The sequence below is a fragment of the Fukomys damarensis genome, unplaced genomic scaffold (assembly GCF_012274545.1).
Source record: "Fukomys damarensis isolate Sample0158 unplaced genomic scaffold, DMR_v1.0_HiC HiC_scaffold_28, whole genome shotgun sequence".
NCBI classification, from domain to species: domain Eukaryota; kingdom Metazoa; phylum Chordata; class Mammalia; order Rodentia; family Bathyergidae; genus Fukomys; species Fukomys damarensis.
The window spans coordinates 23639839-23667366 of NW_022900940.1; the positions used below are offsets into that span (position 1 = coordinate 23639839).

At 39.8% G+C, this 27528-nt stretch overlaps 1 protein-coding gene across 1 annotated transcript in view; it reads right to left on the reverse strand.

Annotated features, from left to right (window-relative positions):
- Nucleotides 1–21344, reverse strand: part of Tgfbr2 (transforming growth factor beta receptor 2) — a 62683-nt gene extending 41339 nt beyond the window's left edge. The window contains exon 1 of the mRNA XM_019209635.1: nt 21275–21344. The gene's annotated coding sequence lies outside the window, so the exon portion shown is untranslated. The remainder of the gene's footprint in view (nt 1–21274) is intronic.
- Between the last annotated feature and the right edge of the window lie 6184 nt (nt 21345–27528).

Sequence of the window (27528 nt, forward strand, 5' to 3'; positions counted from 1 at the left end):
TACCTTTGTTTTTTTTTTTTTTTTTTTTTTTTTTTTTTTTTTGGTACGGGGGATTGAACTCAGGTCCTTGCATTAACGAGGCGGGCTGCGGAAACACTGAGCTAAAGCCCTGGCCCTACCTCTGGCTTTTAACTTTCTAGTCCCTCTGTCTGGCTGCTTGTCAATTTTCTGGTTTCTGAGTACAGATCATTCTCTATCCTAAAACTAACTGCACTGCAGGACTCTTTTTTGTCTTCTGCACCAATTATATGGGTCATATATAGTCACTTATAGTCTATCCAGAAAGATGCAAACTCCATGAGACTCGATCTAGCTTATTTACATCCTGTATCTCCAATACCAAGAAGGTATCCAAAAATATTTTACTGAAAAAAGGAGTAAACAAATGAAAATACATAGCTGTAATTATAAGGTTCACCTGTGCCCCATTATACCAAGAGAGAGTATACAGAATTCTACACACACACTGACAAGGAGTAGGATTCTAAACACAATATTCACTCACAGTCACTCAATACAATATTGAAAATAGACTACTTCTGCAATACGTAGGCACTCCAAGAAACAATAAGAAAGGTACAACACCCAATTTTCCCTCTTTCTCTTCAATGGGACCCATTTCTGTTGGTGAAGATACTAATTAAAGACAGTTTGGAGAGTCAAGTGAAGTAGAACAAGGTTACTACGCATTTGGCCAACAAACATGAATTAACACATAAACTAAACTAAGAAAGTTTAAGCACTAAGTCTGCACATAGTATTAGACCAACCACTGGCCCTTTGCAAGTTGGGAGGTTCTTGGGCCTAGGATTTAGTGCAGTGGTTCCACCACCTGATTCACAAGCGCAAGGCCCCAAGTTCGATCCCCAGTAAAGACAACAAAAATAAGTTGGGATGTCTTGAACAGGAAAGAATGAAACTTGGTGCTCTCAGTGCTTCCTTCTATGTCTCTGTTCTCTGCCATGCATCTTTACTTGGGTGCGTAAGACACCCCCTTGGGAAGGTCTGAGCAGAGACCCTGTGTTCTCCATGCGTTAAGTATGCTTCCGCCTTGACAGGAAGGGTTTCACTGCCCTTCCAGTGCTACTGTCTGCCCTGTAAATTTTAGATTTCTGTCATCGGTGCTTTGCCCTGAAACCTTCATTGTTGTTTGAGCATAGCACCTGTTTCCTGGGTCTCTAAAAATATAAACATACATGTCTTTAAGATTTGCTTTCTTGTGGTAACAATAAATATAGAAGAAAAAAATAAACTCATTCATCCCTTTCAGGCCTCAAGTTCATTTCAGGAAGTATATTTTTAGGTAACAAACTATTTTGAAATTCTCAATGCGTCCTAGACCAAAAGCTCGATGGTTAGCTAAAAATACAGGCAGAAATATTCTCTGAACATTGTGTTAAATTTGGGACTAACAAAACAATGAATATATATATTTATTTTTTGACAATGGTTATATTTGGATTCATTGGTAAAACAATTTATTTAACCTTTTAGGTTTCCCTATAAGACATTATCAAAACAAAAGAAACAAAAAAGTGTGACTGTTGTTTTCTTTGACTTTTTTTCTTTAAGGTTTTTTAAAATTTTTTGGTACAGGGTATGTTTTTGACAAAAAATTTACTAGCTGACTGAGAAAGTTTGGTGTTTTTTAAAATACAAAACAAACCCCTTTGCCTTGGAATTTGGTCTTCCAGCTTAGATTAGTGACTATAACTTTGAGGATAGCATATAATCAATCACTTGGGGAGCTTGATAACTAATGAAGCCGGGTCCCACTGAGATATTCTGATTTAATTTTCCTCAAGGGCAGCCTGAGCACTGGGGATTTTAGAAGCTGTCCAAATGACTCTAAAGTTCACCCAAGGCTGAGGACCTTGACCAAAAATAGGTTGGGGGGAAAAAAAAACACTTCCTCTTCCAACACATCATTTATATGATGGCAAGAAAATAGCTTCTCCATAAAGCTGAAAGAAGTTCCCTGTGAGAAACACACACCTAAAGCGATGTGCTTATCTTATTTACACTTTGGTGGAAAGGGGTCCTTTTCTGGGCTGGCCAATCCTTTTCTAGCAAATGCCTAGAAAAGTGAGAGAAGCGACAGGAGTGAGGAGGTAGAAATAAAAACCAGATGCGACAGTGGCAATCACTCCTGCGGATGTGGTGTAGATCAAACACCGGGAAATCAGAATCGAGATGCAAGAGACAAGAAGGACCATCACAAAAGATAGGGGAAGGAGAGAAAGGAAAGGAGGGACATCAGTCTGCAGCGCTCAGGAGCCACTTGCATTGCTGTCTGCAAATGTGGCTCTGGAGATGAGCAGGTAGGTAGAGCAGATGTAGTGCAGTGCAGGCATCCGAAGAGAGGTCCAAACAAAGCCTCTTCGTTGAACTTTGGAAAGAAGGCAAGCCACCTACACCCTGTTCTTGGAGACATAAGCATGTGAGTGTGCAAAGGAAAATCACACCCACTGAGCGCCTAGTGTGTACAAGGAAATGTGCCTAAGTCAGGCTCATCTCGTAAGCACTCAGCCAATGACAAGTTTTTCTCCTTGATACAATGAAAGCTACCACCATGAGGTCTTGACCAGCATTTTTTCTTTTCTTTATGCAGGAGATGTTCACCACAACTCACCAAGAAGTGACTCCTGTTAGTTCACCCCAGGAGGCTCCCCATTTTAACAATTCTGGCCAGTCCCTGAGGGCATACAGGTTTTCAGCCCTTGTATGAAGCCAATATTTTCTTTCCTTTCCACAACAGAGGCCTTTGGGCTCTTCGTATGGTGGGACTGTCAGTTAAGGTCATAGCACAAAGCTACTCTTCATCTTTGTTGGGATCACCTAATTCTGATAAAATCAGGTCACTCTGGAGTGAGGAGGAGAGAAATACATATAAATTTTGCTCGCCATTTTGGAGAGTTCACAGACTCCCTGAAAGCCAGTAAACCCCAATTAAAGAATTTCAGGCAGGCTTATCTCAGAGTTCTAGGGAGTCCCTGATGAGATATTAAGCAGATACAGTGCTAATCAGGGTGGGGTGGAGGGTGAAGAGGGTGGTGGTGTTAGGGAGGTGGTCATTAACTGTATGCAACAGTGCATCTCTGTCTTGCAATCGACAGGAAGAGATGGTACCAGTCATGGCCTTATCACCAGAAAACATCTTCTAATGGTTGATACACAATATTTGAGAAGCCAGAAGAATGGAAAGGCTAGGAAATAGAGACATGTGAATGGCTAGGAACAACGATATTATTCTAAACAATTCAACAAAACCCATCTAATTGACTTTAGCAAACTCTAACCAAACTGCAAAATTACTTTCAATCTAATTGTTCAAGTACTGTAGGTATTTTCAGTTAAGATGTTCTATTAAGGTGGTGAGTTTAAATTACTATAGATCCTCTGTAAGCAGCTGACTTTCCTTAGGGAATTTTTTACCCACCATAGGCAAATTAATTATCCATAGTTCCTTAAAAAGAAGTTCCAATAATAACATCTCTCACCTAGAAAGTCATCTGCTAAAGGAAGTGAACCTAGCAGCTTCTCTCAGCACATGACAGTATCACAAGGTCCATCATATTTCACTTCTCCACAAACAAGCCCATGAGTAATGTCAAGACCTTTATCCCTGGTCACACAGCCTTCCTCATTTCATCTCACATTTTCCTCAGGTTCACTGCCTTGTGCAAGAAGTTCCAGGTATGGAGAATATGAATTAAGTGCTCAGCTGGGTCTATTCCTGGAATAGTATTGTCTTAGAGGGTCAGAGATGAGCAACTTAATAAGGTTTAGTCTTATTCCAGCCACATATCGGGAACTTTGGATAGAACTTTGAAATGGTGGCTACTATTAACTGAGCATTTGATAAAAGTTTCAAGATTTCACAAATGATCCTAAACACTTTGCCAGAAATACAATCACATAACTTTGAACTTGTGCTTCTATGTATTATTGTTTTCTGAGGTGTTTTGGGGAACTTAAGAATGTATTCATTCCACAAACACCTGTAGATGTTTTGCTTAGTGCTATGCATTTCACATCAGGACCACTGAATTTAACCCATTTGAATGCAGTATATCAAAGAATAATCCATGGCAATTAGCAAATATAACTCCCTATGCCTTAGAGCTTTAATTCTCAAATATTAATGCACACACACATATCCTGGGAATATTTTTAACCTCCAGGTGTGAGGTAGTGTAATGGCTCGTACAACTGTGGAGACTGGCAAGTGTGAATTTATAGGGTAGACTGGAAGGTTGGAAACGCTGGCAGGAATTGATGCTGCTGAGGGCCAAATTTTCTACGATGTCTCAGCTTTTGTTCTTACAGAATCCAACTGACTACATGAGAGCCCTTCACATAATAGAGGGTAACCACCTCTATTTAAAGTCAACTGATTGTAGCCATTAATCATCTCTGCAAAATTCCCTCACAGAAACACGTAGATTCTTGTCTGAGTGAAGAAGTAGGTACTAAGCCCAGCCAAGTACACCTAACACTGCCATTCCGGCTAGAAAGCGTTAAGCCTGATCGCAGGTGCTGCTATGAGCCTGAACACTCTGAAGAATCCAATTTTTGACCGGCCATTCTTTCTCTTTCTGTGTTGATTTTGGAACTAGGAAAATCAAATACCTATTTCTCACCTTTTTCTGGGCACTTCTCATCTTACAGTTCCTTCCATCTGCTTTTCTCTTGAGTCTGGCCTCTTTAAATGATCAGAGGCCCAGAGGCACTGATCACCATATGGGCTCGCAACTGAGAGGCTTGTTCTCTGAAAGAAGCCTTTTAATTGCATTTGGCACTTCAAAGTCAGACACTGAGAAAACCATCTGGTAGACAGCCGCTATAGTCTGTGCTCTGGCAGCAAACACCCATGGCCTTTGAGACAAGGTGGGACAAGTCCATTGGTCTGTCACACATGTCCTCCCATCCAGAACAAAGAAGCAAGGCAAGCTATCTGGAAGACTCCCTCATGGCTCATCTTTAAAGAAAGACATACTCAAAGCAATCAAATAGTTTGGCCAGTTACTGTAACCAAACCAAACCAAACAAAAAAGAAATACCCGCTAAGTCACAGATAGGAATGTTACCCTGCTCTGAATATCTGCTATAAAACTGAAACTTCTAATACTCTACAGTACTTTCTTTTTACTTTGAAAAAAATGCGTTTGAATACTAATTCCCTGTATAATTATAAATATCTTGACACAAGAGGAGTGGGACTTTCTTTCCAACGACAGTCTCGTGCAGTACAAGGGTTAGTACTGGGGAAACATCACTTAGTTCAGAGATAGAGGATGGAGTGGGCAGAAAGGAAACAGAAACCAGTGGCCTCAAGGCAGCAATTCTCCTCATGCAGTTGTTTTTGTAGTAAAAATATTTCATTAAAAACTGCCAGAGATGACACAATTTTCTAGCGCCTCTTTGAAATGGTAATGCCATCTGATTCCTGCTTTGTAATACAGTAATAAGTGCTCAATAAATGGCGGATGAATCAATGCTCTCTGTAAATAAATGTCAAATCCCTGAAGTACTCTAGACTGTTGTGAAAGAGAGATATAGTCTTAAATATTAGTTTCTGTCCATGAAACCAGAGAATAATCATTTTAAAACCAAAGCATTTCAACCAGGCATGGTATCCCAGCACTCTGGGAGGCTGAGGCAGAAGCACTGGAAATTCCAGCCCTACCTGGGCAACTTTAGTGACTTAGCAAGACCCTGCCTTAAAATAAAAAAAAAATTTTTTTAAAGATGGGGGACGTAGCTGAATGATTGAGACCTGGGGTCAATCTCCACATGCACACCAAAAAAATTCAACCCCATTGTTCACAAGAGAAATGTAGGCAAAGCATACATATCGTATCTCATCTGATACATTTTGGAAAAGATCAACAAACTTGGTAACACGATGAATTGGCCAATGTGTAAGACAGTCTTGTAAAGCTGGGGTGTAAAGTGCTATAACTTCTCAGGATTAACCATTAATGGCATCTATCAAAACTACAAGTAGAAATAGCCTTCACAAGGCACCTTCACTTCTAAGAATGTATGCTATTCATTGATAAATTAATCGCAGTGTTATTTGCAATGGCAGTTGACTTGCAAAGAACTGAGCTGTTCATCAATAGAGGACTAATAAGTTAAGATGCATCTGAACAAGGGATACAATGCAATGGTGAGAAAGCAGGAGGCAGCTCCGTCTTTGGTTGGTGCCCAGGCTATAGCATTCAAGAAGAAAAGCAAAGTGTAGACCAAGGTACAGAGCAGATTCCTGGGCTGGACATCTAGAGATCTGCTCTCCACTCTTCATCACTTGCTTCTTTTCACAGGGGCTTCTTTTGGTGGACGTTAACCAGCTCCCTTGTTCTCAAGCTTCCATTAAATTTTGGGGCAATGCAGAGACACCGTAGCATATTAGAGAAGTAGATGGAATTGCATTTGGAGTATTTGTGCTCCAGCTTCCTCTCTGCATTTTTATCCAGCTGGCTGAGTTTTTCACCTCGAGGCTGCAGCTTCTTTCATGGTAGTCATTTCCAAGACTCATTTCTGCCTTTTCTTGTTCCTTGAGCCAAGAGACAGTCTCACGTCTCCGAGGCACCAGAATGAGAAATGGAGACACCATTCCTCAGCTGATGGAAAGACCATAGCATGTGCAGGAAATAAACAGATGAGTAGCCTCCACACATCAATTTTTATTCAAAAAAGCAGAGAAATGATTCTAGTGAGAAACCTAGTCAGAAAAGATATGTTTCCCACATTAAAATTGCCTACCATCTGGTCAACAATTGAGATCCATCAAGCAGCCAATATTCTCCTCAGAACAAAAGACTTAAACACCAGATTGGCTCCATTGTCCTGTGGCTTATACTCCAGTTTGAGATGAAAAATAAACAAATGCAATCCAACGAGAAGCGTAACCTTGTCTCTACATGCAAAATTCAGAAATTAAGAGCATGCACATGTGGAAATATACAGCTTGCTGGAGGAGTATTTATTGAAAGAATAGGAAGTCTGAGAGGCAGGGAAGGAACAGAAGGTTCTCTAGGCTGAGAACAGAGCTTAAACTGGAAGGGACTGGGTAAGATGAGGAGAACAAGCATCTAACCAGATATCTGCAGGCAGAGGAGCAGTCCACAAACACACAACCCTCACTTATAGATGGAAAGGCTGAGGCACACAGTTGTTTTGGATTTGTACACTGTTAATAGAATTGGCTTGGCCAAGATTAGATTTGTAAAAGACAAAGTGAATTGAGGAAGCTAGAAAAACATCCCAGAAGCAGCATGACAGCCAAGAACAGAATGAATCCCAGACTTTGTCCACGTAACCTCATAACACAAGTATTCCATCGTAAAAATGATCTGTATACACTTGATGTCTGCTTCAAAGTGTCAAGCACTGTCAAAGGCTAGGAAAGTCAAGGGATGATAAATAATCACTGAATCTTGATACTTTATAGGCCATGTTAATATAAGTCCAGCTTGAGTTCAGTATTATGTAGATAATTCTGAACGAATGGGAGTGTTGGGGAGGGTGTGTCTCTGTGTGTGGGATTTCCTCGTCAGGAATTGCTCAACTCGGGAAATTTAGGGATCAGTAACCGTTAGCCCGTGAATTGAGGAGTTCGCTAGGATTACTTTTTTAAAGTACTTAAACATAAAGGTGTATTCACCAAGCAAGTAAATTAAAAGATTAAGGAATGACTGCCCATGTTTCCAACAAATTAATCCAATGATGTATCTAAACTGAAACACTGACTGTCCCTTTTAAACTATATTTTAAAATATAATTTACAAGGAAATTTTAAAGAAACCATCTACAGAATAAAAGAAGCTGTAGCAGAATGGGAAAGTATTTGCTTTCTTTAGCAATAAATATAAAATAACTGAGCTGGAACTTCAGTTGCATCCTTTCCCATTTAACACTCCCACCCCAGATAATAATTCTAAATAAATTCTAAATAACCAGTGTGTTCCTGCTTATGCCTGAATTTCTTGGATCACTGAGGAATGAAGTATATTTTGAGTTCTCCCAAAACTTGCTGAACTTGGCTTTCTTTGTCACTCCCCACTTTTCGGGGGGGATGGGGGTGGTACGGCCCAGAATCAGGTCATATAACAGGAGACAAAACCTAAACATTCAAAATGACTCTTTCAGATGGAAAGGGTTATTGCCAAGGCAGTATTTCAGAATCCTAGCACTTTACCATATTAAAAAAGCTATTAGTTATCTTAATTACAATCCTTCATCTTTAATAGGAGTCATGTGGATAAAAAACACTCCTGAAATTAGAGGAGCGGTGACAGTTTGCAGCAATACCATCATCAATACTTGCAATTTTAGATTTTTATTGATAAGACTGAGTTTAAAAGTGCATTTTTTTTTTTTTTGGCAAATCTTGAATGTTGGGATCTTGAGATGAGCCAAAATTTAAAACATAAGGGTTGGGACTACAGAAAAGAAGAAGCCACTTGAAAAAATTAACATCAATACAAATGGAATAGACTAGCAAGTGAAAAGAGTGGACTATGGCACTATTTCATGTGCTTTCAAAATAATAACTTCATACTTCATGTAAAGTGATAGCAACTGAGGAAAAAAAAACCCTCGCTCATTTAATAAAACTCAGATGATGTACTACAGCAACAGGGTAAACAACGCAGAAATTATTGAAAATAAAATAGAGATGATTGAGTAATTCTCTTGGTGACAGTAAAAACAACATTGGTAACTGACACCATCGTACAGAGGCAAGATAATGACTGCGTGCTTTATGAAGTTTTATAGCACTCCAATTTAGCTAACTCGATTTGTTACTTACTAGCAAAGTTAGCCAACGTTAACAAATATGCAATTTATCTGCTCTGTGAGGGCTCTCATATTTAATGCTAGTGGAAAGGACAGTCTAAAACCGAGGTCCTTTTCTCAAGATGCTTCCATACATGTAGAGAATGAAAGAACATACACTAAAATTATTTTTATCAAATGAACTTTGGAAATGGAAAGGTCTAAATGAAGATGTTCTTTTAATTAAGCTATTCATTCAGGATTCGAACAATTCTTTATTTCAAACCATTGACAAAACTTAATGGAAAATGCAAAAAACTAATAGAAGTCTGATAAAAATAGATGTAAAAAATATTCACTATTAGAGCATCAGAAAATTAAGCACCTGAGACAAGCCATTTACTTCAGGTAAGTATAAATTTGGTCTGAATATCAATTTCCTGTGAGACGGAGATTTTCGGTCATTAATTTCTCTGCAGAGGCTCTGCTGCCTTCTAAAACGTCCTGTAATGTCCTGGGGCTTGAAAGGTTTTCAATTACAATTTTATGAAATATGTAAAAGTATTAGTCAAAGCAGATGACTCTGATATTTTTTTGCAGGAAAAAGCCAGAAATACTACTGTCCTGGAGGAAGGTGTCTCTTTTACCAGTGACACGAGGAAGCCCAAGATACTTATTTCTAGGAGTCAAATAATTTGAAAATAGACAGGGCTACAAGAAGCCAAAGCAAGGGCCGCCAAAGGTGGGCACTTAAGCTTGGAGACAGCCCACAGTCACTTTCCTTTGGCTGATGCTCTTCTTTTTAAAATGTGTTCAGTTAAAAATGGTTCTCATGAAAACCAAGATTTTCAACTCCATTTGAAAAGATCTGGCAACAATGTGACTGCACTGTCCCCTGACAACAGTTCCCTGAGGTGCTGCCTGTACCATCAAGTTTGCCTCCTCCCTGCTACTCCCTCATGTGACCAGTCCCCACTGCCTGGACCCTGCTGCTATGAGTTTTTATAGTTAATGATTATTTAATCTGCCTATTTAATTCTCTCTTCTAATGTAGAAGTTTAAATGGAATGTAAAGCCATGAATTAACTCTCTAATATAGACATTTCTAATGTAGCCTAATGAGTGTGGATAGTCACATTTTAGGTCAAGGAAAGGAGCTCTCTACTTTAGAAATCAGATCTGTGTACTAATGAGGATATTAATTATCATTGCCACAATTTACTGAATGCAAACCAAATGTTTAGTCTAATGCTTAATATTGTGATGCTTATTTTACTTATGATAACAACCACATAATTTTGTTATTTTATTCTTGGGGAGATTAAGGGTCAAAGAGGTGAAAAGCTTATTCAAGGAGCTAATGCAAAACAAAGCCAACAGTGCCAGGAAGTTCTCAACCTTCCTGATTTTCAATAACAAATTAGATATCCCCTTCATACCAACTCAAGAGGGTAGCTTTATACTCATTCCAGTAAAGGCAATGGCACTGGGTCTTGGCAAGTAGGACCTGAAAAGAGGGATCATGGGGAACAGTTCTTTGGGAAGGAGTTTTGGTCCTTTGGACATACTTTTAGGAGACATATATAACAAGGGCAGCCTAGTGAAGCCCAGGAATCTTGAGGTCACAGATGTGCATGTAAATTCAGGATCTGCCATGTATTCACTGTAGACCATGGAAAATCTACAGCTTCTTGGAATCTCTATTTTGTGATCTATGAGATGATGCCTTGTAGGGTCAAGACGAAAAGCAAACAGGCACAAAGAACGTGCGGAAATCCTCAGAGCACTACTCAGCACTCTTGTTCAAAAAGTATTCATGGGATGCTCTCTCCCACCAAAGAGATTACAGGAAAGGAATGACAAGATAATTCAGAGCACGGCAAAGTCTATTCTTACTCATCAATAGAATGAAGCAGCTTGAAGACTTCAAAAAAAACCTTTCAGGAAATCTGAGTAAATAGACAAGTTGAAGTATAATTTTCTGTTACTGCTGTGCTCCAAAACTTTCAAAAAGACATAATGGAATCAATCATTATTACAATAAAGTTCCCAAGAGTGCTTAGGATCGTTAAGTAATCCTTCTAGAATAAAATAATCTTTTTAAAAAATATTATTCATGACCAGTTTAGGTCTGGCAAACAGGCAATAGCTTAAGAATCATTCTCAATTTTCAAATCCTTTGCTGATTCTTGCATATTTATCCAGCAAGAGCTGATCTGCTTTGGCTTTGATACACTTACAGTGTCATTTGGCAACATCCTAATAAAATTAACAAGTTTAACATGCAGAGATGGGAAGGCGAGGAGGCGCCTTACAGTTATGGAATTCTAAAATATTGAAGTAAAATTATAGTTGGCTTTCTTTCTTAAGGAAATAAAACCGGTGTCCTTTGATTCATAGCCCATGTGAGAATTTGAAAAGAATACAGTATGAACAGCGATTTTATAAGATATTGAAGTATCTAGTTAAGAAGGGTTCTATGCCATCCAGAACAGACTACCTGGAAAACAATATTCCTTAACCTCTCCTCCTTCAAATAATTCCTCATACGAAAATAAATTCCATAATATTGCTATACAATTTCTCCTGGAGAATTTGCCTTGCTGGAATCAGCAGGCTGTTGTAGAGAATTGCCGGACCAACCAGGAGCTGGCTTCACGTTTTTGAGCACTTATTCCATCAACCACTCTGTGTGACCGTATTTGGACCCTACATATAGATTGGCTGAACATGAGGATCTGTAAGGTTTTTCTGTAGTTTGAAAAATATTCATGACACAACATTAAAAAGCCAAGAAAGCTACATAATTCAAATATGTTCAGCTTAGGTCTGTCAGCCCTGGGTAAAATGAACGAGATGTTATAATTCAACCTATAAGAAAAATGTTTTCAAGACCATGTAATTCGTATTTGGTTGTCTGTTTTCCCTGCTAATTGAGAAACTTATCCTTTGTACCATCTTAATGCTGTTTAAGTACTCCACCCATGTCCAATTCTCATATACAAACTTAGAACTGGTCACTGCAGCTGAACGAGATTGCAAGAATAAACTTACAGTGTCATTTGCCTATCACGAGGTCAGAAGGAAGGAAAATTATGTCAAGTGACAAAAGACCACTTTCCACACAGACGCTGTAGGCATTTCCTCTAATTTTATGGACGATGTGCAGGAAACTGATTTAGAGCAAAGACATTTACTGCAAGAATTTAAAACAATAACCCTCAGGATTAGAAGTGTCTACTGATGCTTACTCTGAATGTGCTCTTTGGGCTCAGCTTGCATGATTAATAAGTAAAAATAAAACTAGGCGTGATTGCATAAAAATATTCCCTGCATGATCAATATCTGATGTTTATGAAGCTGAGTCTGATTAACATTTCACAGAAGAAGAAAGTGTGCAAGTAACTTGCTGAAATTCACAAACAACTGGCTTTAACTAGGCCAGCTGAGGCAGGGATTATCATGTAACCTGCCCCGTGATAGGCACCTTCAGCCCAGAAGCTGATACACAGCAGCGGTAAATATTGGTGGAATTAAAAGTCAAAATTTAAAGTGAAGCTCTTTCCACTGCACCACCCATTCAAGGTTGATTTCCCCCAAATGCAAATTAAGGAAAAGAAGTACGAGGCGGTTTTGAGGAACTGAAAGTGGAAGCTACTCCTGATGTAATTTTGGTGTGACATTAAGATAGCAATCTAAAGAGACTTGGCACACTTTTACTTGATAAGTAACAGCCAAACTACGTAGACTAATTTGCACAAGGGGGGAAAAGGCACATGCAGGTTCACACTCAAACCTCCACCTTCTGCCCCTTGGTGTTTTTCAAGCAGAGGAAATGAAATAAAAAAGAAACAGGTTTCACCCATTGTTAAGGCTTCATGAAAGGAGAACAAAGGGCAGGAAATGTGAAATGAAATCTGAGAATCTACCCTTAAATTGGGCAATTTTGCTTGTTTTCTGAAACTGCTGTTGGGTGAGAAAGTGTGAGGCTGATTTTTGCCTTTCTGGGGCATTACTCATTGCTCTTATGACCTTAATGTTATTTGTTGTAAACTGCATAAAGGTCTCTCAGGAGGTAAGCAGTGCGACTTGTTATGATGCTACCTCTCATGAGTGAAAACTCAACTCCCTTCTAGTCTAAACAACCCCACCAAAGTTGGTTTCCAGTCCGTGTGTGCTCCTATGATCAAAGGACTGAGGCTGGGTAATGTATAAAGAACAGAGCTTCATTTCTAACAATTCTGGAGACTGGAAAGTTCAAGAGCAAGGTACCGACAGCTCCAGGGTCTGGTGAGAGATATTCCTTAGCTTACAAGTTGACACCTTGTTGCCGTGTCCTTTGGAGGGAGCAAACAGTGTCCTCACATGGATGAGAGTGGAATAAGGAGGCCTAAGCTAGTTAACCTCAACCCTGTTTACGAAGGACTCATCTCATGTCTTAGCTCCCCAAAGCCCCCCCACCGCTACTCCCACAATGGAGATTAAGTTTCAATGTGAATGTGATGCGACCCATTCAAACCATTACAGCTGCTGAGAAGAAAGACCTGGATCTACGAAAATGATATCTGTCACTGGGCCAAGGCAGAGTCAAAATACATTCCAGCAGCAGTCTTAAGATGGAAAATGAGAACCATGTACAAAGTCTTTGGGGTGCATTTGCCTAGCACAGGATTAGAACACAAAGTTGACCGCTTCCATACACATGGCATAGCCACACCTGTATACTGAAATAACATTTGTGTGCTAGGGTTAAGGGCAGACTAAGTAAATTCAACATTGAGGAGTCTTTGACTACACTGTTCTCTACTTAAGAAGAAATTTTAATGTAAGCTCTGTATGGACCTAACTTTGGTACCTTTAGTTCATCGTCCTCTCAAGGGTTGTTACTACCGACCTCACACCAGAGGGCCAAAATGTATAAAACGCTGCCTGGCTAGAGGTGACTGAGAAGATCTTACCAACACCAGTGGGACACGCGACCGATCCCAATTCTTGAGGAGTTCAATGTAAAAATGTGCACCTATAAATATAACTTACAAAAAGCAGCAAAGATGAGAATCATGGGTGAGTGGGCGAGAGACAAGGAAGTGATGGCAGGGCACTGCGCTTCCTGTTTCCTCCAACCGCAATGTTCTCACCCAGAAACCTGCCGTCCTCCTCCTCCAACTCGACTTGAATCGCTCCTTGAGAATAACTTATCAAAGAATCTTTCTTGAAAACCCTTCCTGTAATTACTGTTGTGAGCCATTCTACATAATTTTGGGGAAAAATCATTTCATAATTAAAGCATGAGTGACTATCGCTGTCTAAGGCCCAATGTCACCTTGCCCTCTGGCCAGCTTTGGCAGGTGGAAACATAACTCAGTTTTGCCTCTAGTCACAAGTTGAGGCTTCAGAGGTCCCGTGATACTGTGATGAAGGCATCCTGGTTCTTGGAGAACCCAGTAGTAATAAAGAAAAAGAAAGGTTTCACTTGGGGGAAGCACATATTTTTCACTAGCCTGCTAACTCAGCTCACCTACTGTTTAAGAATGCTTTGCTCATCTTACTGTCCCCACCAACCTAAGATCCTCCTCTACATAGGATTACTGCCTGCCCCTAAGTCACCCGATGTTCCCTCCAATTATTGTGTGCACCCAATAAATAGTGGCAAGCTCGGAGTGCCTGTGTCTCTGCCCATTCTGAGGCATTGACCTCCCAGACCCCTGTGTACTATGAAATTACACAAGTCTCTATCATCTTTCTTTCTTTAGCCCTCACCATCCCCCTTTCTAGGCAGAAGATTGCCTGCCCTCCAGAAAATTACAAACACATACACACCAGCACTCTCTGCTCCTCAGACTGTACTCATCCTCAGATATATTAGTTAAATCTTAAATGCTGTGTGTGTACTTCCATAGACAAACACGGTTTAGTTCAGTGCTGTACTCTTCTAATTTGAACCGTGGCTGGCTTCGTACCTTGTCTGGCACGCCATAAATACCTGATATCTTTCTATCTTCCTAAGTTCTATGAAACCAAGTTCCATAACTGATCCTTGGGTAAACACTTTCTATTCTTTGGGCAAATTCCTTTTATTTACAAAAACTTAATACATATTTGCAGCTGCTGGGCAAGGAATAATGATGTGCTCACAGAGAAAACAGAACAACGGAGGAAAAGTATATTGAACCCAAATATGAGGATGTAAAAGACACAAATCAGTCAAAATTAGCAATAAAAAGAAATGCCTTAGAAGAAATTGCTTGGAAAAGTTTCTTTCCTGGGAGGAGCTGGTTCATGAAGATGGGTGCCACAAAGCTCCACAAGAAATGGCTCTTCTAAGACACACTGTCTTGAAATCAAGGGCATAGACCAGGGCTATCTAACAGCCACGAACACACATGCCCTTTCACATTTCAATTTAAGTTGTTAATTAATATCACATATTTTGGTCCAAGTTGCACTAGCCATCTTCATATGCTTAACTGACACACGTGGCCAAGAATATAGAGAATATTTTCATCATCATAGAAAACTGTATAAGAATACTAATCTAACGAAATCTGAAAGGCCTCGAATGCTCAGCTTTCAGAGATAAGAAAATAAAGACCTCAAAGGACGTGGAAGGAGATGGAGGGCAGAGCTAATAAAGTCATGCTAGCCAGCCATGATGGCATATACTTATCATTCCAGAACCCTAAGAAGCTAAGGCAAGAGGACTGCAAATTTGAGACCAGCCTGGGCAACTCAGTTACTTAGCAAAAACTTGTTTCACCATAATTAAAAAAAAATCTTTTTCAAAAGTGCTGGAGATGTAGCTTAATGCAAAGGCTCTGGAATGAATTAAAAAGAAATGAATTTTATGTACTAAAAAGAGAGAGGAGGGGGCCAGAGATGTAGCTCAGTGACATCATGCCTGCCTGGCAAGAGCAAGGTACTGATTTTGATTCCTTGGAGCCGGGGCAGACAAAGAGAGAAAGAGGGGTGGGGAGCTCCTTCCAAGAAGGGCTGTGCTATCAGCCTGTTTGCCATTTATTTGTAATTAAAGTCCAACCCCAAATCCTTAGGAGAAAGTGTCTTGCATTAAATGGTTGGCTGGCTGAAGCATCACTACTGAGGGAGAAACAGAAGACAATTAAGGGCAAGGACTAAAGTTCCACAGCAGACCAGTAAGCCCTGAGTGGCAGCAGCAGAAGGTCGCATTAAGTGGAAAAAATGGACCCAACTAGGTTTGCAACAAGTTGAAACCTGCAAGAGCTCCAGTCAGCTGGCATAGCCTCTCAGAATGCAAATCCCTGGGCCTAAGATAAAAGGCTGTTTATAAATAAATAAATAAAAAAGGCTTGCCTGACTCCTGAGGTATCAAGTAATTCGTATTAAGCCCCATTTCAATGACTAAAACATAATGCAGAGCTGAGGCACACAGATTAAGTTTCCAGTCAAAGCTGACAAAAGCATAAAGCAAGGAAATTAATATTTTTGAAAAAACACCAGCTTGCTCCCCACCCCACCACCCAGTTCTCCAGGTTTAAGCTGTGGCATGCCAAATAAGGAGAGGTGAGTTTCTAGGAGAACATAGCAGAGAGGTGACCAATGGTAGGGAGAACTTATTCACAGGGGAAAATCCGATGCCCTCAGGGAAAGCCCTTCTGCTAGGCAGTGGTGATGAAGGCCAAGCCAAGTTAAAAGCATTCATTCCTCCAGAGCAAGGCTGCTCACTGCAGCTACCTGTCACTCTAACTTCCCTTTCCCCAGTGTTCCCACGAGGAGGTGCAACTGTTTATAACCCTACCATTCCATGCACACAGACCTGAAGCATTCTTTTCCCCCACAAGGTAGTATTTTTACTACCCATTTAAGGTGAAAGCCAAACACACAAGTGACAGAAGAGTTCTGGCTGGATCCTCCCATAGTTGAGCATTATAATTAGAGTGTATCACTAAAAAGTATTTCCATTAACATTAGACTGCCAGGCTTCCAGGGCTGAAACAGGCATGGGGCGATACAATTTAATCTGTTATTTGACTAACAGAGCTGGAAAACAACCTGCCTGTGCTTCTTCAGGACTTGAGAATGAGAATTTTAAAGATGCCCAATAACTGTCCTGTCCACTTTGGTAGCCAGGAGCCACAAGTAGCTATTTAAGTTAACTAAAATACCATAATACATAAAATTCAGTTCCTTAGTTACACCTGTCACATTTCAAGCTACATGGGACTAATGGTTGCCCCACTGGATAGCACAGATACAAGTTATGTTCATTATTACAGAAAGTTTTGATGAACAGCAACGCATTCTAAGATGGCTATACCTTTTATCCTAACTTTATCATTGGGGTTACAAAGTACAAAGTTTCTGCTCTGTTGGTAAGCTACTCTGGTGAACTCCTTGCCCTGATTTAACATGTTGTCTAATCACCGCCATGCTCTCATGTCGCAAGCCCATCAAAATGGCGCTAGAGGTAATAAAGTGTATTCACTCAAAACCAGCCAGTGGAAACATGAGATTCCTCACCATGCCAAATAAGATGTCCATCTGCCTATCTTTGTGATCTCTGAAGTGCTGGGGACAGGCCAAGAACATGTCTATGCGTGGATTCAGTTAGGCATTCTCTAGACATTGCTTCCGGGATTTTTTTTTTCCCCTCACCTTGTTCCAGAGGCATCTTCAGGGTATTCTGGATGGAGTGAGCTCTGGAATGAACCTAAGGACACTTTGGGGGACAATGAAAATTTGGGGGATTTTAAGAGTTTGTTCATAGATCTTTTCAAGTGCAATGAAAGAACTATTAAGAATATCATGGGGCCATGGATTTATCTCAGAGGTGACGACGCCTGCCTTGCAAGCACAAGAACCCAAGTTCGATCCCTCGGTACCAAAAAAAAAAAAAAAAAAAAAAAAAAAAAAGGAATATCATGAAGTGCTGATGAAAAATACCAGACCCAGTATGGGATCAGAAAAAAGGGAGTCCAGGGGAAAACTTGATAGATACAGAAAGTCGTGACAGTTTCTCCTGCCTTCTGCTAACTGCAGAGACATAGTGGGTAGGTAAAGAAGGGATTTGTGGTGGATTAACTAATGGTCAACATCTATATTGTACCCAGCTGAACTGAATCATTCTGATTCTGGGTGTGGAAGATCAATGGCAAAAAAGCAGAACTGGAGAGGAGGACTATATGCTGTTGATTTTCTTGGAGAAGATTGCCATGAGTTCCTTCTACAATTTCCTCATAGGCACTCTAGTCCTTGCCATTGCTGGGCACGGCTGCTGTTCTCATCAGAGGTGCTCTTGCCTTTGACTTAAGCATTGCTTTCTGGTTCCTGTGTAGATTCCTCGGCCTGGCGGCACAAATCCTTCACCCCACTGGTACAAACTTTCTAGCTCCCACCACTGGCCTTTGGGCCTTCCAGGTGCATCCTCCGAATGGACTTGTACGAGACATTGCCATGGGCTCTAGGCCTCTGGCCGGCCTTGTGGAGGACATGGCCTTGGACTCCAGGCCTTCAGTTGGACTTGTGCAGGACACTGCCATGAGATCCAGGCCCTCAGCTGGATTCTTTGGGTCTCTGGTGTGTGGAAAGATCTCTTGCACTCCTCTGCATTTGACTTTTTGGGTGAATAGTATAAAATAATCCTGTAAATTATGTATTTTGTTCATGTTAAATCTATTCCCCTGACTAAAACAGGATTCTCTATCTTCATCTTACAAAATCCTGGCCTTAAAATAATTTTATTCCATTATTCCTCTACTTACAATTTTCTTATCAGAAGCCACACCCACCCCTAGCATTCCCACATCCTCACCATATCTCTCGAGTGGACTATAAGGCCAAGGAGATTCCCAAGGTGGCCTGCTTCACCCCAACATGTTTGGTGCCCTGGATACCAGCTGTGAGGTCTATGTCACTGGGGGAGACTCTGAGAAGATCCACTTCCCAAGAAGAGTGGTTCAAAGTAGCTTGCATCCTCAGTGCCCACTAGGCCATAGCTAACGGGGCTTGGAGACTGCCTCTGTGTGGCTGGGTCATATATCCCTAAGCAGGCACTTCCCTGCTTCCCTTCCCCTGTGGTCTTGGTTTTTAATCAAGGTATCCTTTTTGATTTACCTGCATTTACCTCATTCTGCAGCTAAGTTTCAAAAAGTAAAAGAATTTTGATTTTTCTAATAGTTCTACTCTTAACATTGTGCTCAATTTTGCTAAACTGGATTTCATGGCAGTAGATGGGAGGTTTTGAATCCAGTAAAGTATTTTTCTGTGCTGTGGAATATCATGACAATACCTTGACTTCCTGGTCAAATTCTTTATTTGTAACGGAGCTAGGTCAGTGTTTTTCAGTCTGGCTTCCACAGCAGAACCATCAGAGGATCTTTTAAGACAATTATGATGCCTCGGCCTTTCCCAGAGCAATGAGTCAAGAGCTTCTAAGGGTTTGGCTTAGGCATTGGGATGATTTTAATGGGCAGTGAGGGTTGAAAAATAAGTACAGTTCAATCCACTCAACACCGAGTGGGAAATTCAATATGAAAAAGGCATAGCAGTTAGAGAAGGGCTGAGACAGCCTGCCTGCCTATAGGTGAGGCTTTTTGGCTTTGCCTTGAGCTGGCTGCTAGCACAATACAAACTGCCTTGTATTCCAACCTTCTTAGAAATGTATGCTTACAGAATTTTCTTCAGTGACTCAAATTCTCATACATTTTGGGGATGAGGCAGGACTCATAAACGTAACTGTTCCCAGGCATTCAAGTGTTACTATCTACATTTTTCCTGGAAGACAATTTTTGGATTAATTCTTAAGTATGAATTTTACAAGTTCCTATTTTTTAGAGTGGAAATCCTTTGCCAATTGCCTGGGAGATGACAGGCTTAAAACAAGATCTCTTTGAAAAAATCTGAGCACCAGGTACCTTGAAAAAGCTCAATTTCTAAAGTGTTTTGACCCCATAATGCAGTGTAAAAAGTGAGTGAAGGTGACCAAGGTGAGAAAGCATATCTCCCTTTTAATAATGCAACAAAGAAGTATAGAAAACAAATAGTTTTGTGTCAGGGGTAAGAGTTACAGATCAGTTTTCCCTTTAAAATATCATAACACTACCTAGGCAATACAAACAAGTTAAATTTAAGTCAATATAACCCTGCAATTAAATTTCTTTTCCTACTCTGTGATATTTCTATTCCATGAAACAAATACATATTGAAAACTATCTGTATCCTAGATTTAAAATGAAAACCAAAAACATTCTGAAAATTTAAAATTGGGGGATTTTCTTGATACAGTGACATCTGCTTTAATAGGAATCACTATGGAAAAAATTACTGTTTTTGAAAGACTATATAAAAGATTTTATTCCAAAAGACTTACTGTCACACCCCTTCAAAGAAAGATCTACATCAAGTTACACTGAAATGTATGACAATTTGAAGAAAAAAACCACTATTTATAATGTAAATTCATTAATCCAGTCATCAACTTAAAAAATCTCATCTTCTCCCCCGAGAAAGAATCACAACGATTCTCTGTCCTAACAAAATCCACTTAAAAAAATCACCCTGATGAATAAGGTGGAAAAGAATCAGTCTATATCATAGTTTGGGAGCCAACGATGTAATGCATGCCTTTAACCATAATTTAATAAACATCAGATATCACAAAGTTCTCTTTTGATAGTACGGAAAAAATAACATTTATATAGACTAAGCTGTAAGAGAGCAAGAGTAAAACTTATTTTGCTCTGCAGGCAAACTGAATACAGTTTCTGCCAATCAAAGTCATTCTTTGTAACATGTCCTTTGAAAATGTCAGTCAAAAAAAAAAAAAAAAAGGAAAATGTCAATCACAAAGCTAGGTTCTATTCCCCAAGGTATATTCTTTTATGTAAAAGTAATGTGACTGAGTATTAGATGCCTGTGTTAGTTGTGCTACAAAAACAGTTTTGCTCTTCTTTGCATTTCTGTTCAGACAGTCTCAAAGTTGTAGGAAAGGAAGCCAAAGTCCATCATTCATGATCTCTGGATCTACATAGTGAAGCAGTGCCGCTCTTATGTAAAGACGCCAACATTCCTGATTAGGTTGGATACTTTGACCTTGAGGAAGGGCAAAACCATGGGATCTAGCAACTAGCATAGCTTTTATAAATGGCAACATTTGTCTACTGACAATGGCCATGAAGGCCAACCACATGGTTTTAAAAAAGAGAGAAGCTATCCCCACAAGAAAAGAGGAAGATAAAAATGACTCATTACATATTTGAACTCCAGTAAGACTAGGGGACAAAACTTCAAAGTATGTCTTGAATGTGGAAATTGTCTCATCTTAATATGGTTTTCAATTTTCAAGGCATCTGATGCCAGCCCTTCCGTCATTTCTTCTTCAATTTACTACAAAAAATATGAAAATACAGTGGAACCACAAATTTTAGTCTTAGATTACTTACAAATTAAGCAATGAAGGAGTAAATGATTACAAATAATAAAATTATTAAAAAAATAATTCAAGATACATTACACAGATTCAGTGAATGAATGGTCCTATTACAGCTTAGGAAGATGGTTTCATCTTTCTGGGCCTCCACTTCCACATCTGTAAAATGGCATAATTATACCCATCACAGAAGGTTGTTTCCAAGGTTAAATATGATATGCAAATGAAACTTTTTCAAATAATAAAGCACTCTATCCATATAAGCGATTAGTAAAAGATTATTATAACAAGACATGGTCAATGTTTTCTTCAAAGTTGTCAGAGTACACTTTCTCCCCACACCGGATGCTCTTACACTGTCTCAATAATAGTAAAATTATTCAGATCACTTCTCTTTTCTGTTTTCTGGCATTAGTTTTTATCTGCCTGAATGAGTAGACAAATAACTATTTTCATGATTTTTTTTGCTCTAATATTCATGTAAGAGCTACTTTTGCAATGAAAGATGTTTTATGTGTTTTCAAGATGCATGTACTAAAAAAGACCTAAGCACAAAGATTCACTAAAATGAAAGATTCGCCGTATCCTGGTCACCTCTGGTACAGGGCACACAAATACTTCAGCAAATAGGTTTGAACAGCTGCTTGCAACCAATATAATCACCATCTGCCCACTGTGATCCCTTCTTCTAACTTCAAGATGCTTCCATTCAGAAAGCATAAAAGCCAATCACACCCCATGGTTAAACTGGTTAACATGGAAAGGGATTTAAGAGAAGTGACCCTGGATCAATTAAACTTTCCCAAGCTTTTCAGGTCTCCTTAAGATAAAGACTCTCAAAGAGAAATTCTATTAAAGTACTGATCATAATCAAAACAGTACATTGTATCAGAGGTTGAGTATTGTTTTTCATTTCCTTTCCCAGAACTCCTTAAGATGAATGTCAGAATAAAGATAGAGAAGAACAAAATTGTTTCGACCGGCATAACTGTTTAACATGACTTACGTAGACATCTCTCTAAAAAGTTGTTTTCATATAAAATAAATTACACCTTAGAAGTGGTAAAGTCAATGAGCTTGGCTCATAAAGGGTTAAAGTTAATTTTAGGGACCATAATTGTTCAGGAAGTTGACAATGAATGTAAAAGATTGGACTCCTTCCTGATACTCCAAAGACTCTCCAGGTATTTCATTAATAAACTGGTAACATAAAGTCTTTGTAAATAGGGAAGGGTGAAGGGGGTGAAGTGGGTGAAGGGAGGGCAGGGGTACAAGGAAAAAATGAGAACCAAGACCTGTCATGTAAAGGTACAAGATCCCAATGATGAATGTAACTGTATTGTTTGTTTTGAATGTACCAATAAACTTCATGGGGGAAAAACTGGTAACAGGCAGCACTCAGTTTGTGGAGATGCTTTGCGAAGCGCTGAACAAATGCAAATGCTGATATTGGCACACTCATCCTCACCAACAACATCATTGAAATTGTGGGAGATAAATGTTTTTGGCGGTTTTAAAAGGCAGCCAATACCATGTCAAATTGGAGATATTTGGTTTTGACCATTTCCAAAAAGTGCCACAGACTGTTAAGACTTAAGGATATTAAAATTTGTTTTTATTTTCTTCCCTCTTAGAGAGGAGAGAGGCACTGCTAGTGCATGCTGGAATAATGCTAGAAGTCAGCGGCATTCCCACAAAGGAAGTGCTCCCCAGGGGATGGTCCAGTGAGAAGAGAGGTGAGGACCTGTGTGCAGGCTGGGCTGGGGTGAGAAGCACACTTCGGCTGGCGTGACTTCGCGTGGTGGAGAAGGCTGAAGGCCTTCAAAACCTTTCTTGGAGATTCATTCCTATTATATGCTCATCTAAGGAAAGCTGTGTATTTACTCATGTGTCGTTTTAATAGCACTTTCCAAAAAGCACAGCACGGCCACCTTTGCAGTAATGGGACGCTGCATTCCCCCCGTCAGGCCCACTCTCCGGCCTCCAGACACCTGTGGCCACGTTTCTGCAGCAATCCCAATGATGGCAGAGAACCTGAGGCTCATCAGAAGCAGTGGTGAATAACTGCGCTGAGTCAGATGGTATGATTTATTTTACGACAATTTCATGACATTTTCTGGCCTCTGTTGCTCAGATAACTTGGACCCTGTGCAAAAGATTCATAAATTAAGAGAAGAAATGAATCAAAAGCAACCTGCGGTGTGTGGAAAAACAACGGCTCTTACCACCCACATATTGTGGTGCTCCCAAATTCACAGAAACTAAAGACTGCACACAGAAAACCTCCCCTCTAAAGAGCAATTTACACAAAGCAGAGCATACAAGACTTTCCAGAAATCTATGGTTCTGCCAGTACTGTATGTGCTACAAGCAACAAAGCAACTGACACTCACCCTTGGCAGGGAGAAGATAATCAGTCTACAAAACAATAAAAATAAAACAATAAGTACAAAAAACTCTATCCTCACTCCCGGTTATAGGTCTGCAAACAAATTCCAAACAGCAACAAACACAGCACATGAACAAATACATTTTTACTAGGATGTATGCTAATCACCAGGACAGAATCAGACAAAAGTCTCTCCCTCAAAGAATTGTTATTCTAAGAACCGAGGAAATCACATACACCACCAATAAGTGGGTTGGTGAGCAGGGCCAGATAAGCGTAGCGTAAGCTGTTAGGGAGGCTATGGGTAGGAGAAAGAAGGGGAATCGAAGTGAGACGATAAAGACTAACGAAGGCAGACTCAGTAGAAGTAACATTCGGACCGGGCATTATTTCAGAGGATGGAGCTATTACAGAGGGTGTCTAGAAGGAGAAGATTTGAGGAAGTGAATGGAGAATAGTCACAAGCAAGGAAATTTGAAAGCAAAATGGCTGTATGAGAAAAATTTACGTAAGTGGAATGAGGGCACGAAGCCTGAAAATAGGGCAGAATGGGAAACAGGAAGAGACTTGACTTCATCCATGCGGTTAAATGAAATGGCCCTGTGTCCTGTGTGCAAGGTGCTGTATTGTGTTAAGAGCCAGTGACACTGAGGCAGCCTCTGTCCTTGATGAGGAAAAGGCCCGTGTGATCACCTAGGATTCATAGAGAGGTTGCAAGGAAGCCATGCTAGCAGGGGCCACCTGTTCAAAATGATGTCTGGGCGTGGGAGGAGATTTAACCGCTGACAACACACGCGCAGTGGTGAGAGATGTCCATAGCCAGAAAGTAATCAGGGGATCCTTACAGATGACAGAAAATAAGAGTTCAGGCTGACAGTGCAGTAATGTAATTCAAGAGCAAAAATGAAACCAAATGGCCATACATTTCATGTCACTAGGTTTCGGTCATAAATAAATCTGATTAAGAGATTCCTAGAATTAAGATGTAAGTTATTCTGGAGAATAAACTGGGATTTTATACAACAGGAAGCAACAGATAATGGATTGCAATGCAAAGTTTTCTGGTTGTTCTTTCTCACTTTTCTTTTTCTTGCAAAGTACAGTTCAGTTATCAAAGGTTTAAAAAAAATTCAGAAAATTAAATTACCCTGAAAAATCAGAAACAAGTTGTTAGAACAGTGGCCTCCACGTTACTTAAGGGCATTAGTAACGGACAAGGACCCACATTTCCAGAAGATGAAAGGAATCAAGGCACAAGGTCAGGTGCTGTGGCACACCTCTGCACGGCAGGTGGTTTGAGGCCAGCCTGTGCTACAGAGCAAGTTCAAGCCCAGTCTGGAATGCAAACAGAGAACTGAGATAAAAACAAAAACAAACAAACAAACAAAAAAACCAAAAGTTAATCAAGGCACAAAACCTGCCTCTGTTGAATAAAATAAGAAGCCAATCAATGGAAATGCCTACACTGGCCCCCTCGGAGAAAGTTAAAGTAAATGTTGAGAAACTCAAGAAAAATGTAGTGAGTCTTTCCTGTGTTTCTTTCAATCAAATAAGTTTCTCAAGATAAAAGAGAACTTCCAGAAATGTCGGAGAGCAGACCCACCTCCTGAAAAACCTGTCGTTAATTCCTTTACTGGGCACATACTTCATACAGAGCCGATGTTCTCTCACAGTACAACAGCTCCAGAATGAATTAAGGCCTACATGTGTCAAGGCAATCTGTGATTAAAAACCTCATGAGGTAAACATGACTAATACTTAAATTCAGCAGCAAGACAGATCTGTGGGTTCTCCTGATCATGTTCAAGAGGCAGACATTCAGTGGGCGAAAGAGCTGTGAAGGAAGATTTGGAAAACAGACTGATTTAAATCAACTCGGTTAACTGACCGGCTACCAGTGCACTCTGTCTTCTGCTAGCCTTAACGTCTTGGGCACAACAGTTATAAGAGGCCTTGTCACCTCCCATAGGAGAAGTCAGAAGACTTGCGTAAAACTTAAGTGCAACTCACCCTTGAATCCTCCTCTTCCTGACAGAAACAATATCTGCTGGGTTTCACTAAAATCATGGCAGATAATCAATGGCTTCCTCTTTGGAGAGAGCTCAAGCAGTGTTAGATCAGGGCTTCTTGAACTGTAATTGGTGCAGAATCACCTGGGTTTATGATAAAATGAAGATTCCAAGGCAGTAGGCCTGGGAAGGACTCAAGATTGCATTTCCACAAAATTCCCACTGATTTTGACACTGACAGACCGTTAAGAGCAGCAAGTTATTAGGATATCTTTATTTGATGCTATCAGGAGGTGACAGAAAACCGTTGCCTTCAGAGTTTAACAGTAAGATTTGGGCCTCAATGCTAGAATGACACTGCTGAAAGCAAGAAAGAACAAACCAGGTCACATAGCTGGAAAACCCAAGACAACAGTGAAGGAAAAGACTGCTGACTTCCTTTATTAGATTAAAAATGCAAGTATTAAGAAAGGTGACACCAATTATGATAGACATTTATTATAAAAATAAAAGAGTCTCCATATTGGGTCAAGATTATTAAAAAGTTACTTTATAATAATGCAGTTTAAGAGATTCCAGAGCCAGACATGGTGGAACAAACCTCTAATTCCAGCCCTCTGGGAGGCTGAGGTAGGAGCATTAAGGTCAAGCCCAACCTTGGAAAGTTAAGGACTCAGTGCAATCCTGTCCCAAAATAAAATGATAAATTAAAAAAATGGATGTGGAACTCAGTGTAAAGGCTCTGGATTCAATCTTCAGCATTATTTTTAAAATAATAATACCACTGTATTGAATAAAATATATCAGAATCAAATATTTTCCCCTTTTCACATATTTGGAGGCCAAATTATACCATATTGTCCCCCCAAATATGATGGATTTTAAAGGATAAATGTCATATGCAGTAACAAAAGAGTCACTCAAAACAACAGTTAAAAGACTCTTATTTTGTGCTAACAAGTATTTGCAAACTATACAGAAATGCAATTATGGGCCTCAGCAACTCCTCCCATTCCTAAAACAGCAGCCTGAAAACTGGCAGTCTGTAGCAAATTCTGTCTTTGCTGAGAATATTTTAAGAAAAGTGATGGAGATATCTTTGAAAGGCAGCAGAACACTAATTATATCCAGACAAGTTTCCTTTCTTTTCCCAAAAAACATGCAAGCTCCTTTGGCTTTTACTTCTGGACATGCAAGGCATTTCACAATTTTCTTTCTTAAGAAAAACCTGTACAGTCTTTCTACTGATCCAGAGGAAGAGGAGAATGAAAACACCATCAGTCACCAAAGAAAAATGATATTATCACCCAAACCAAGCAAGCCTTTTCTTTAGTCAGTAGGAGTGAGTTCCAGCTGAAGTAAACATGCTATTTAGTCAGGATGTATATTCAGACACCTGCAGTTGGACATTTTTGAAATAAGTACAGTTTCTCTTTCTTTTTTTACTTTTATGTTTGTAATAGTTATCTCCAAAAAACTCTAAGTACATGTTTGTGGTATATGGCAATTTAGACCTCTTATGACTTTTTATAGTTTTCTATTTTGATTAGCTAAGAATATGTAAATGTTTCTGTGTCCACTTTAGCTATTTCCTCTAGTAACTACAGAACTGAATAGTTGAGGATAGACAAATATCATCTAGCCCAGTCCCTTTCACCATACACTGAAAGAAGACACGGCCCGGGGGACTAGAACTTAACCTGGTCCAGCCTACAACCTGATTCCTCGGTCCATGTGCTTCATTCCCTACTGCAGCGTTTCCCCAAAACAAGACCTAACCAGAAAATAATCAGCCTTGAAAACTAAAGATTAAAAATGCCAGTCCCAGTCAGCCTGTCCTTGCCTTACCTGCCTTACAGAGTAGCCACCAAACGGGAACAGTGAGGGCAGGTAAGGCAAGGATAAGCTGATTGGGGCTGACATTTTTGATCTTTCGTTTT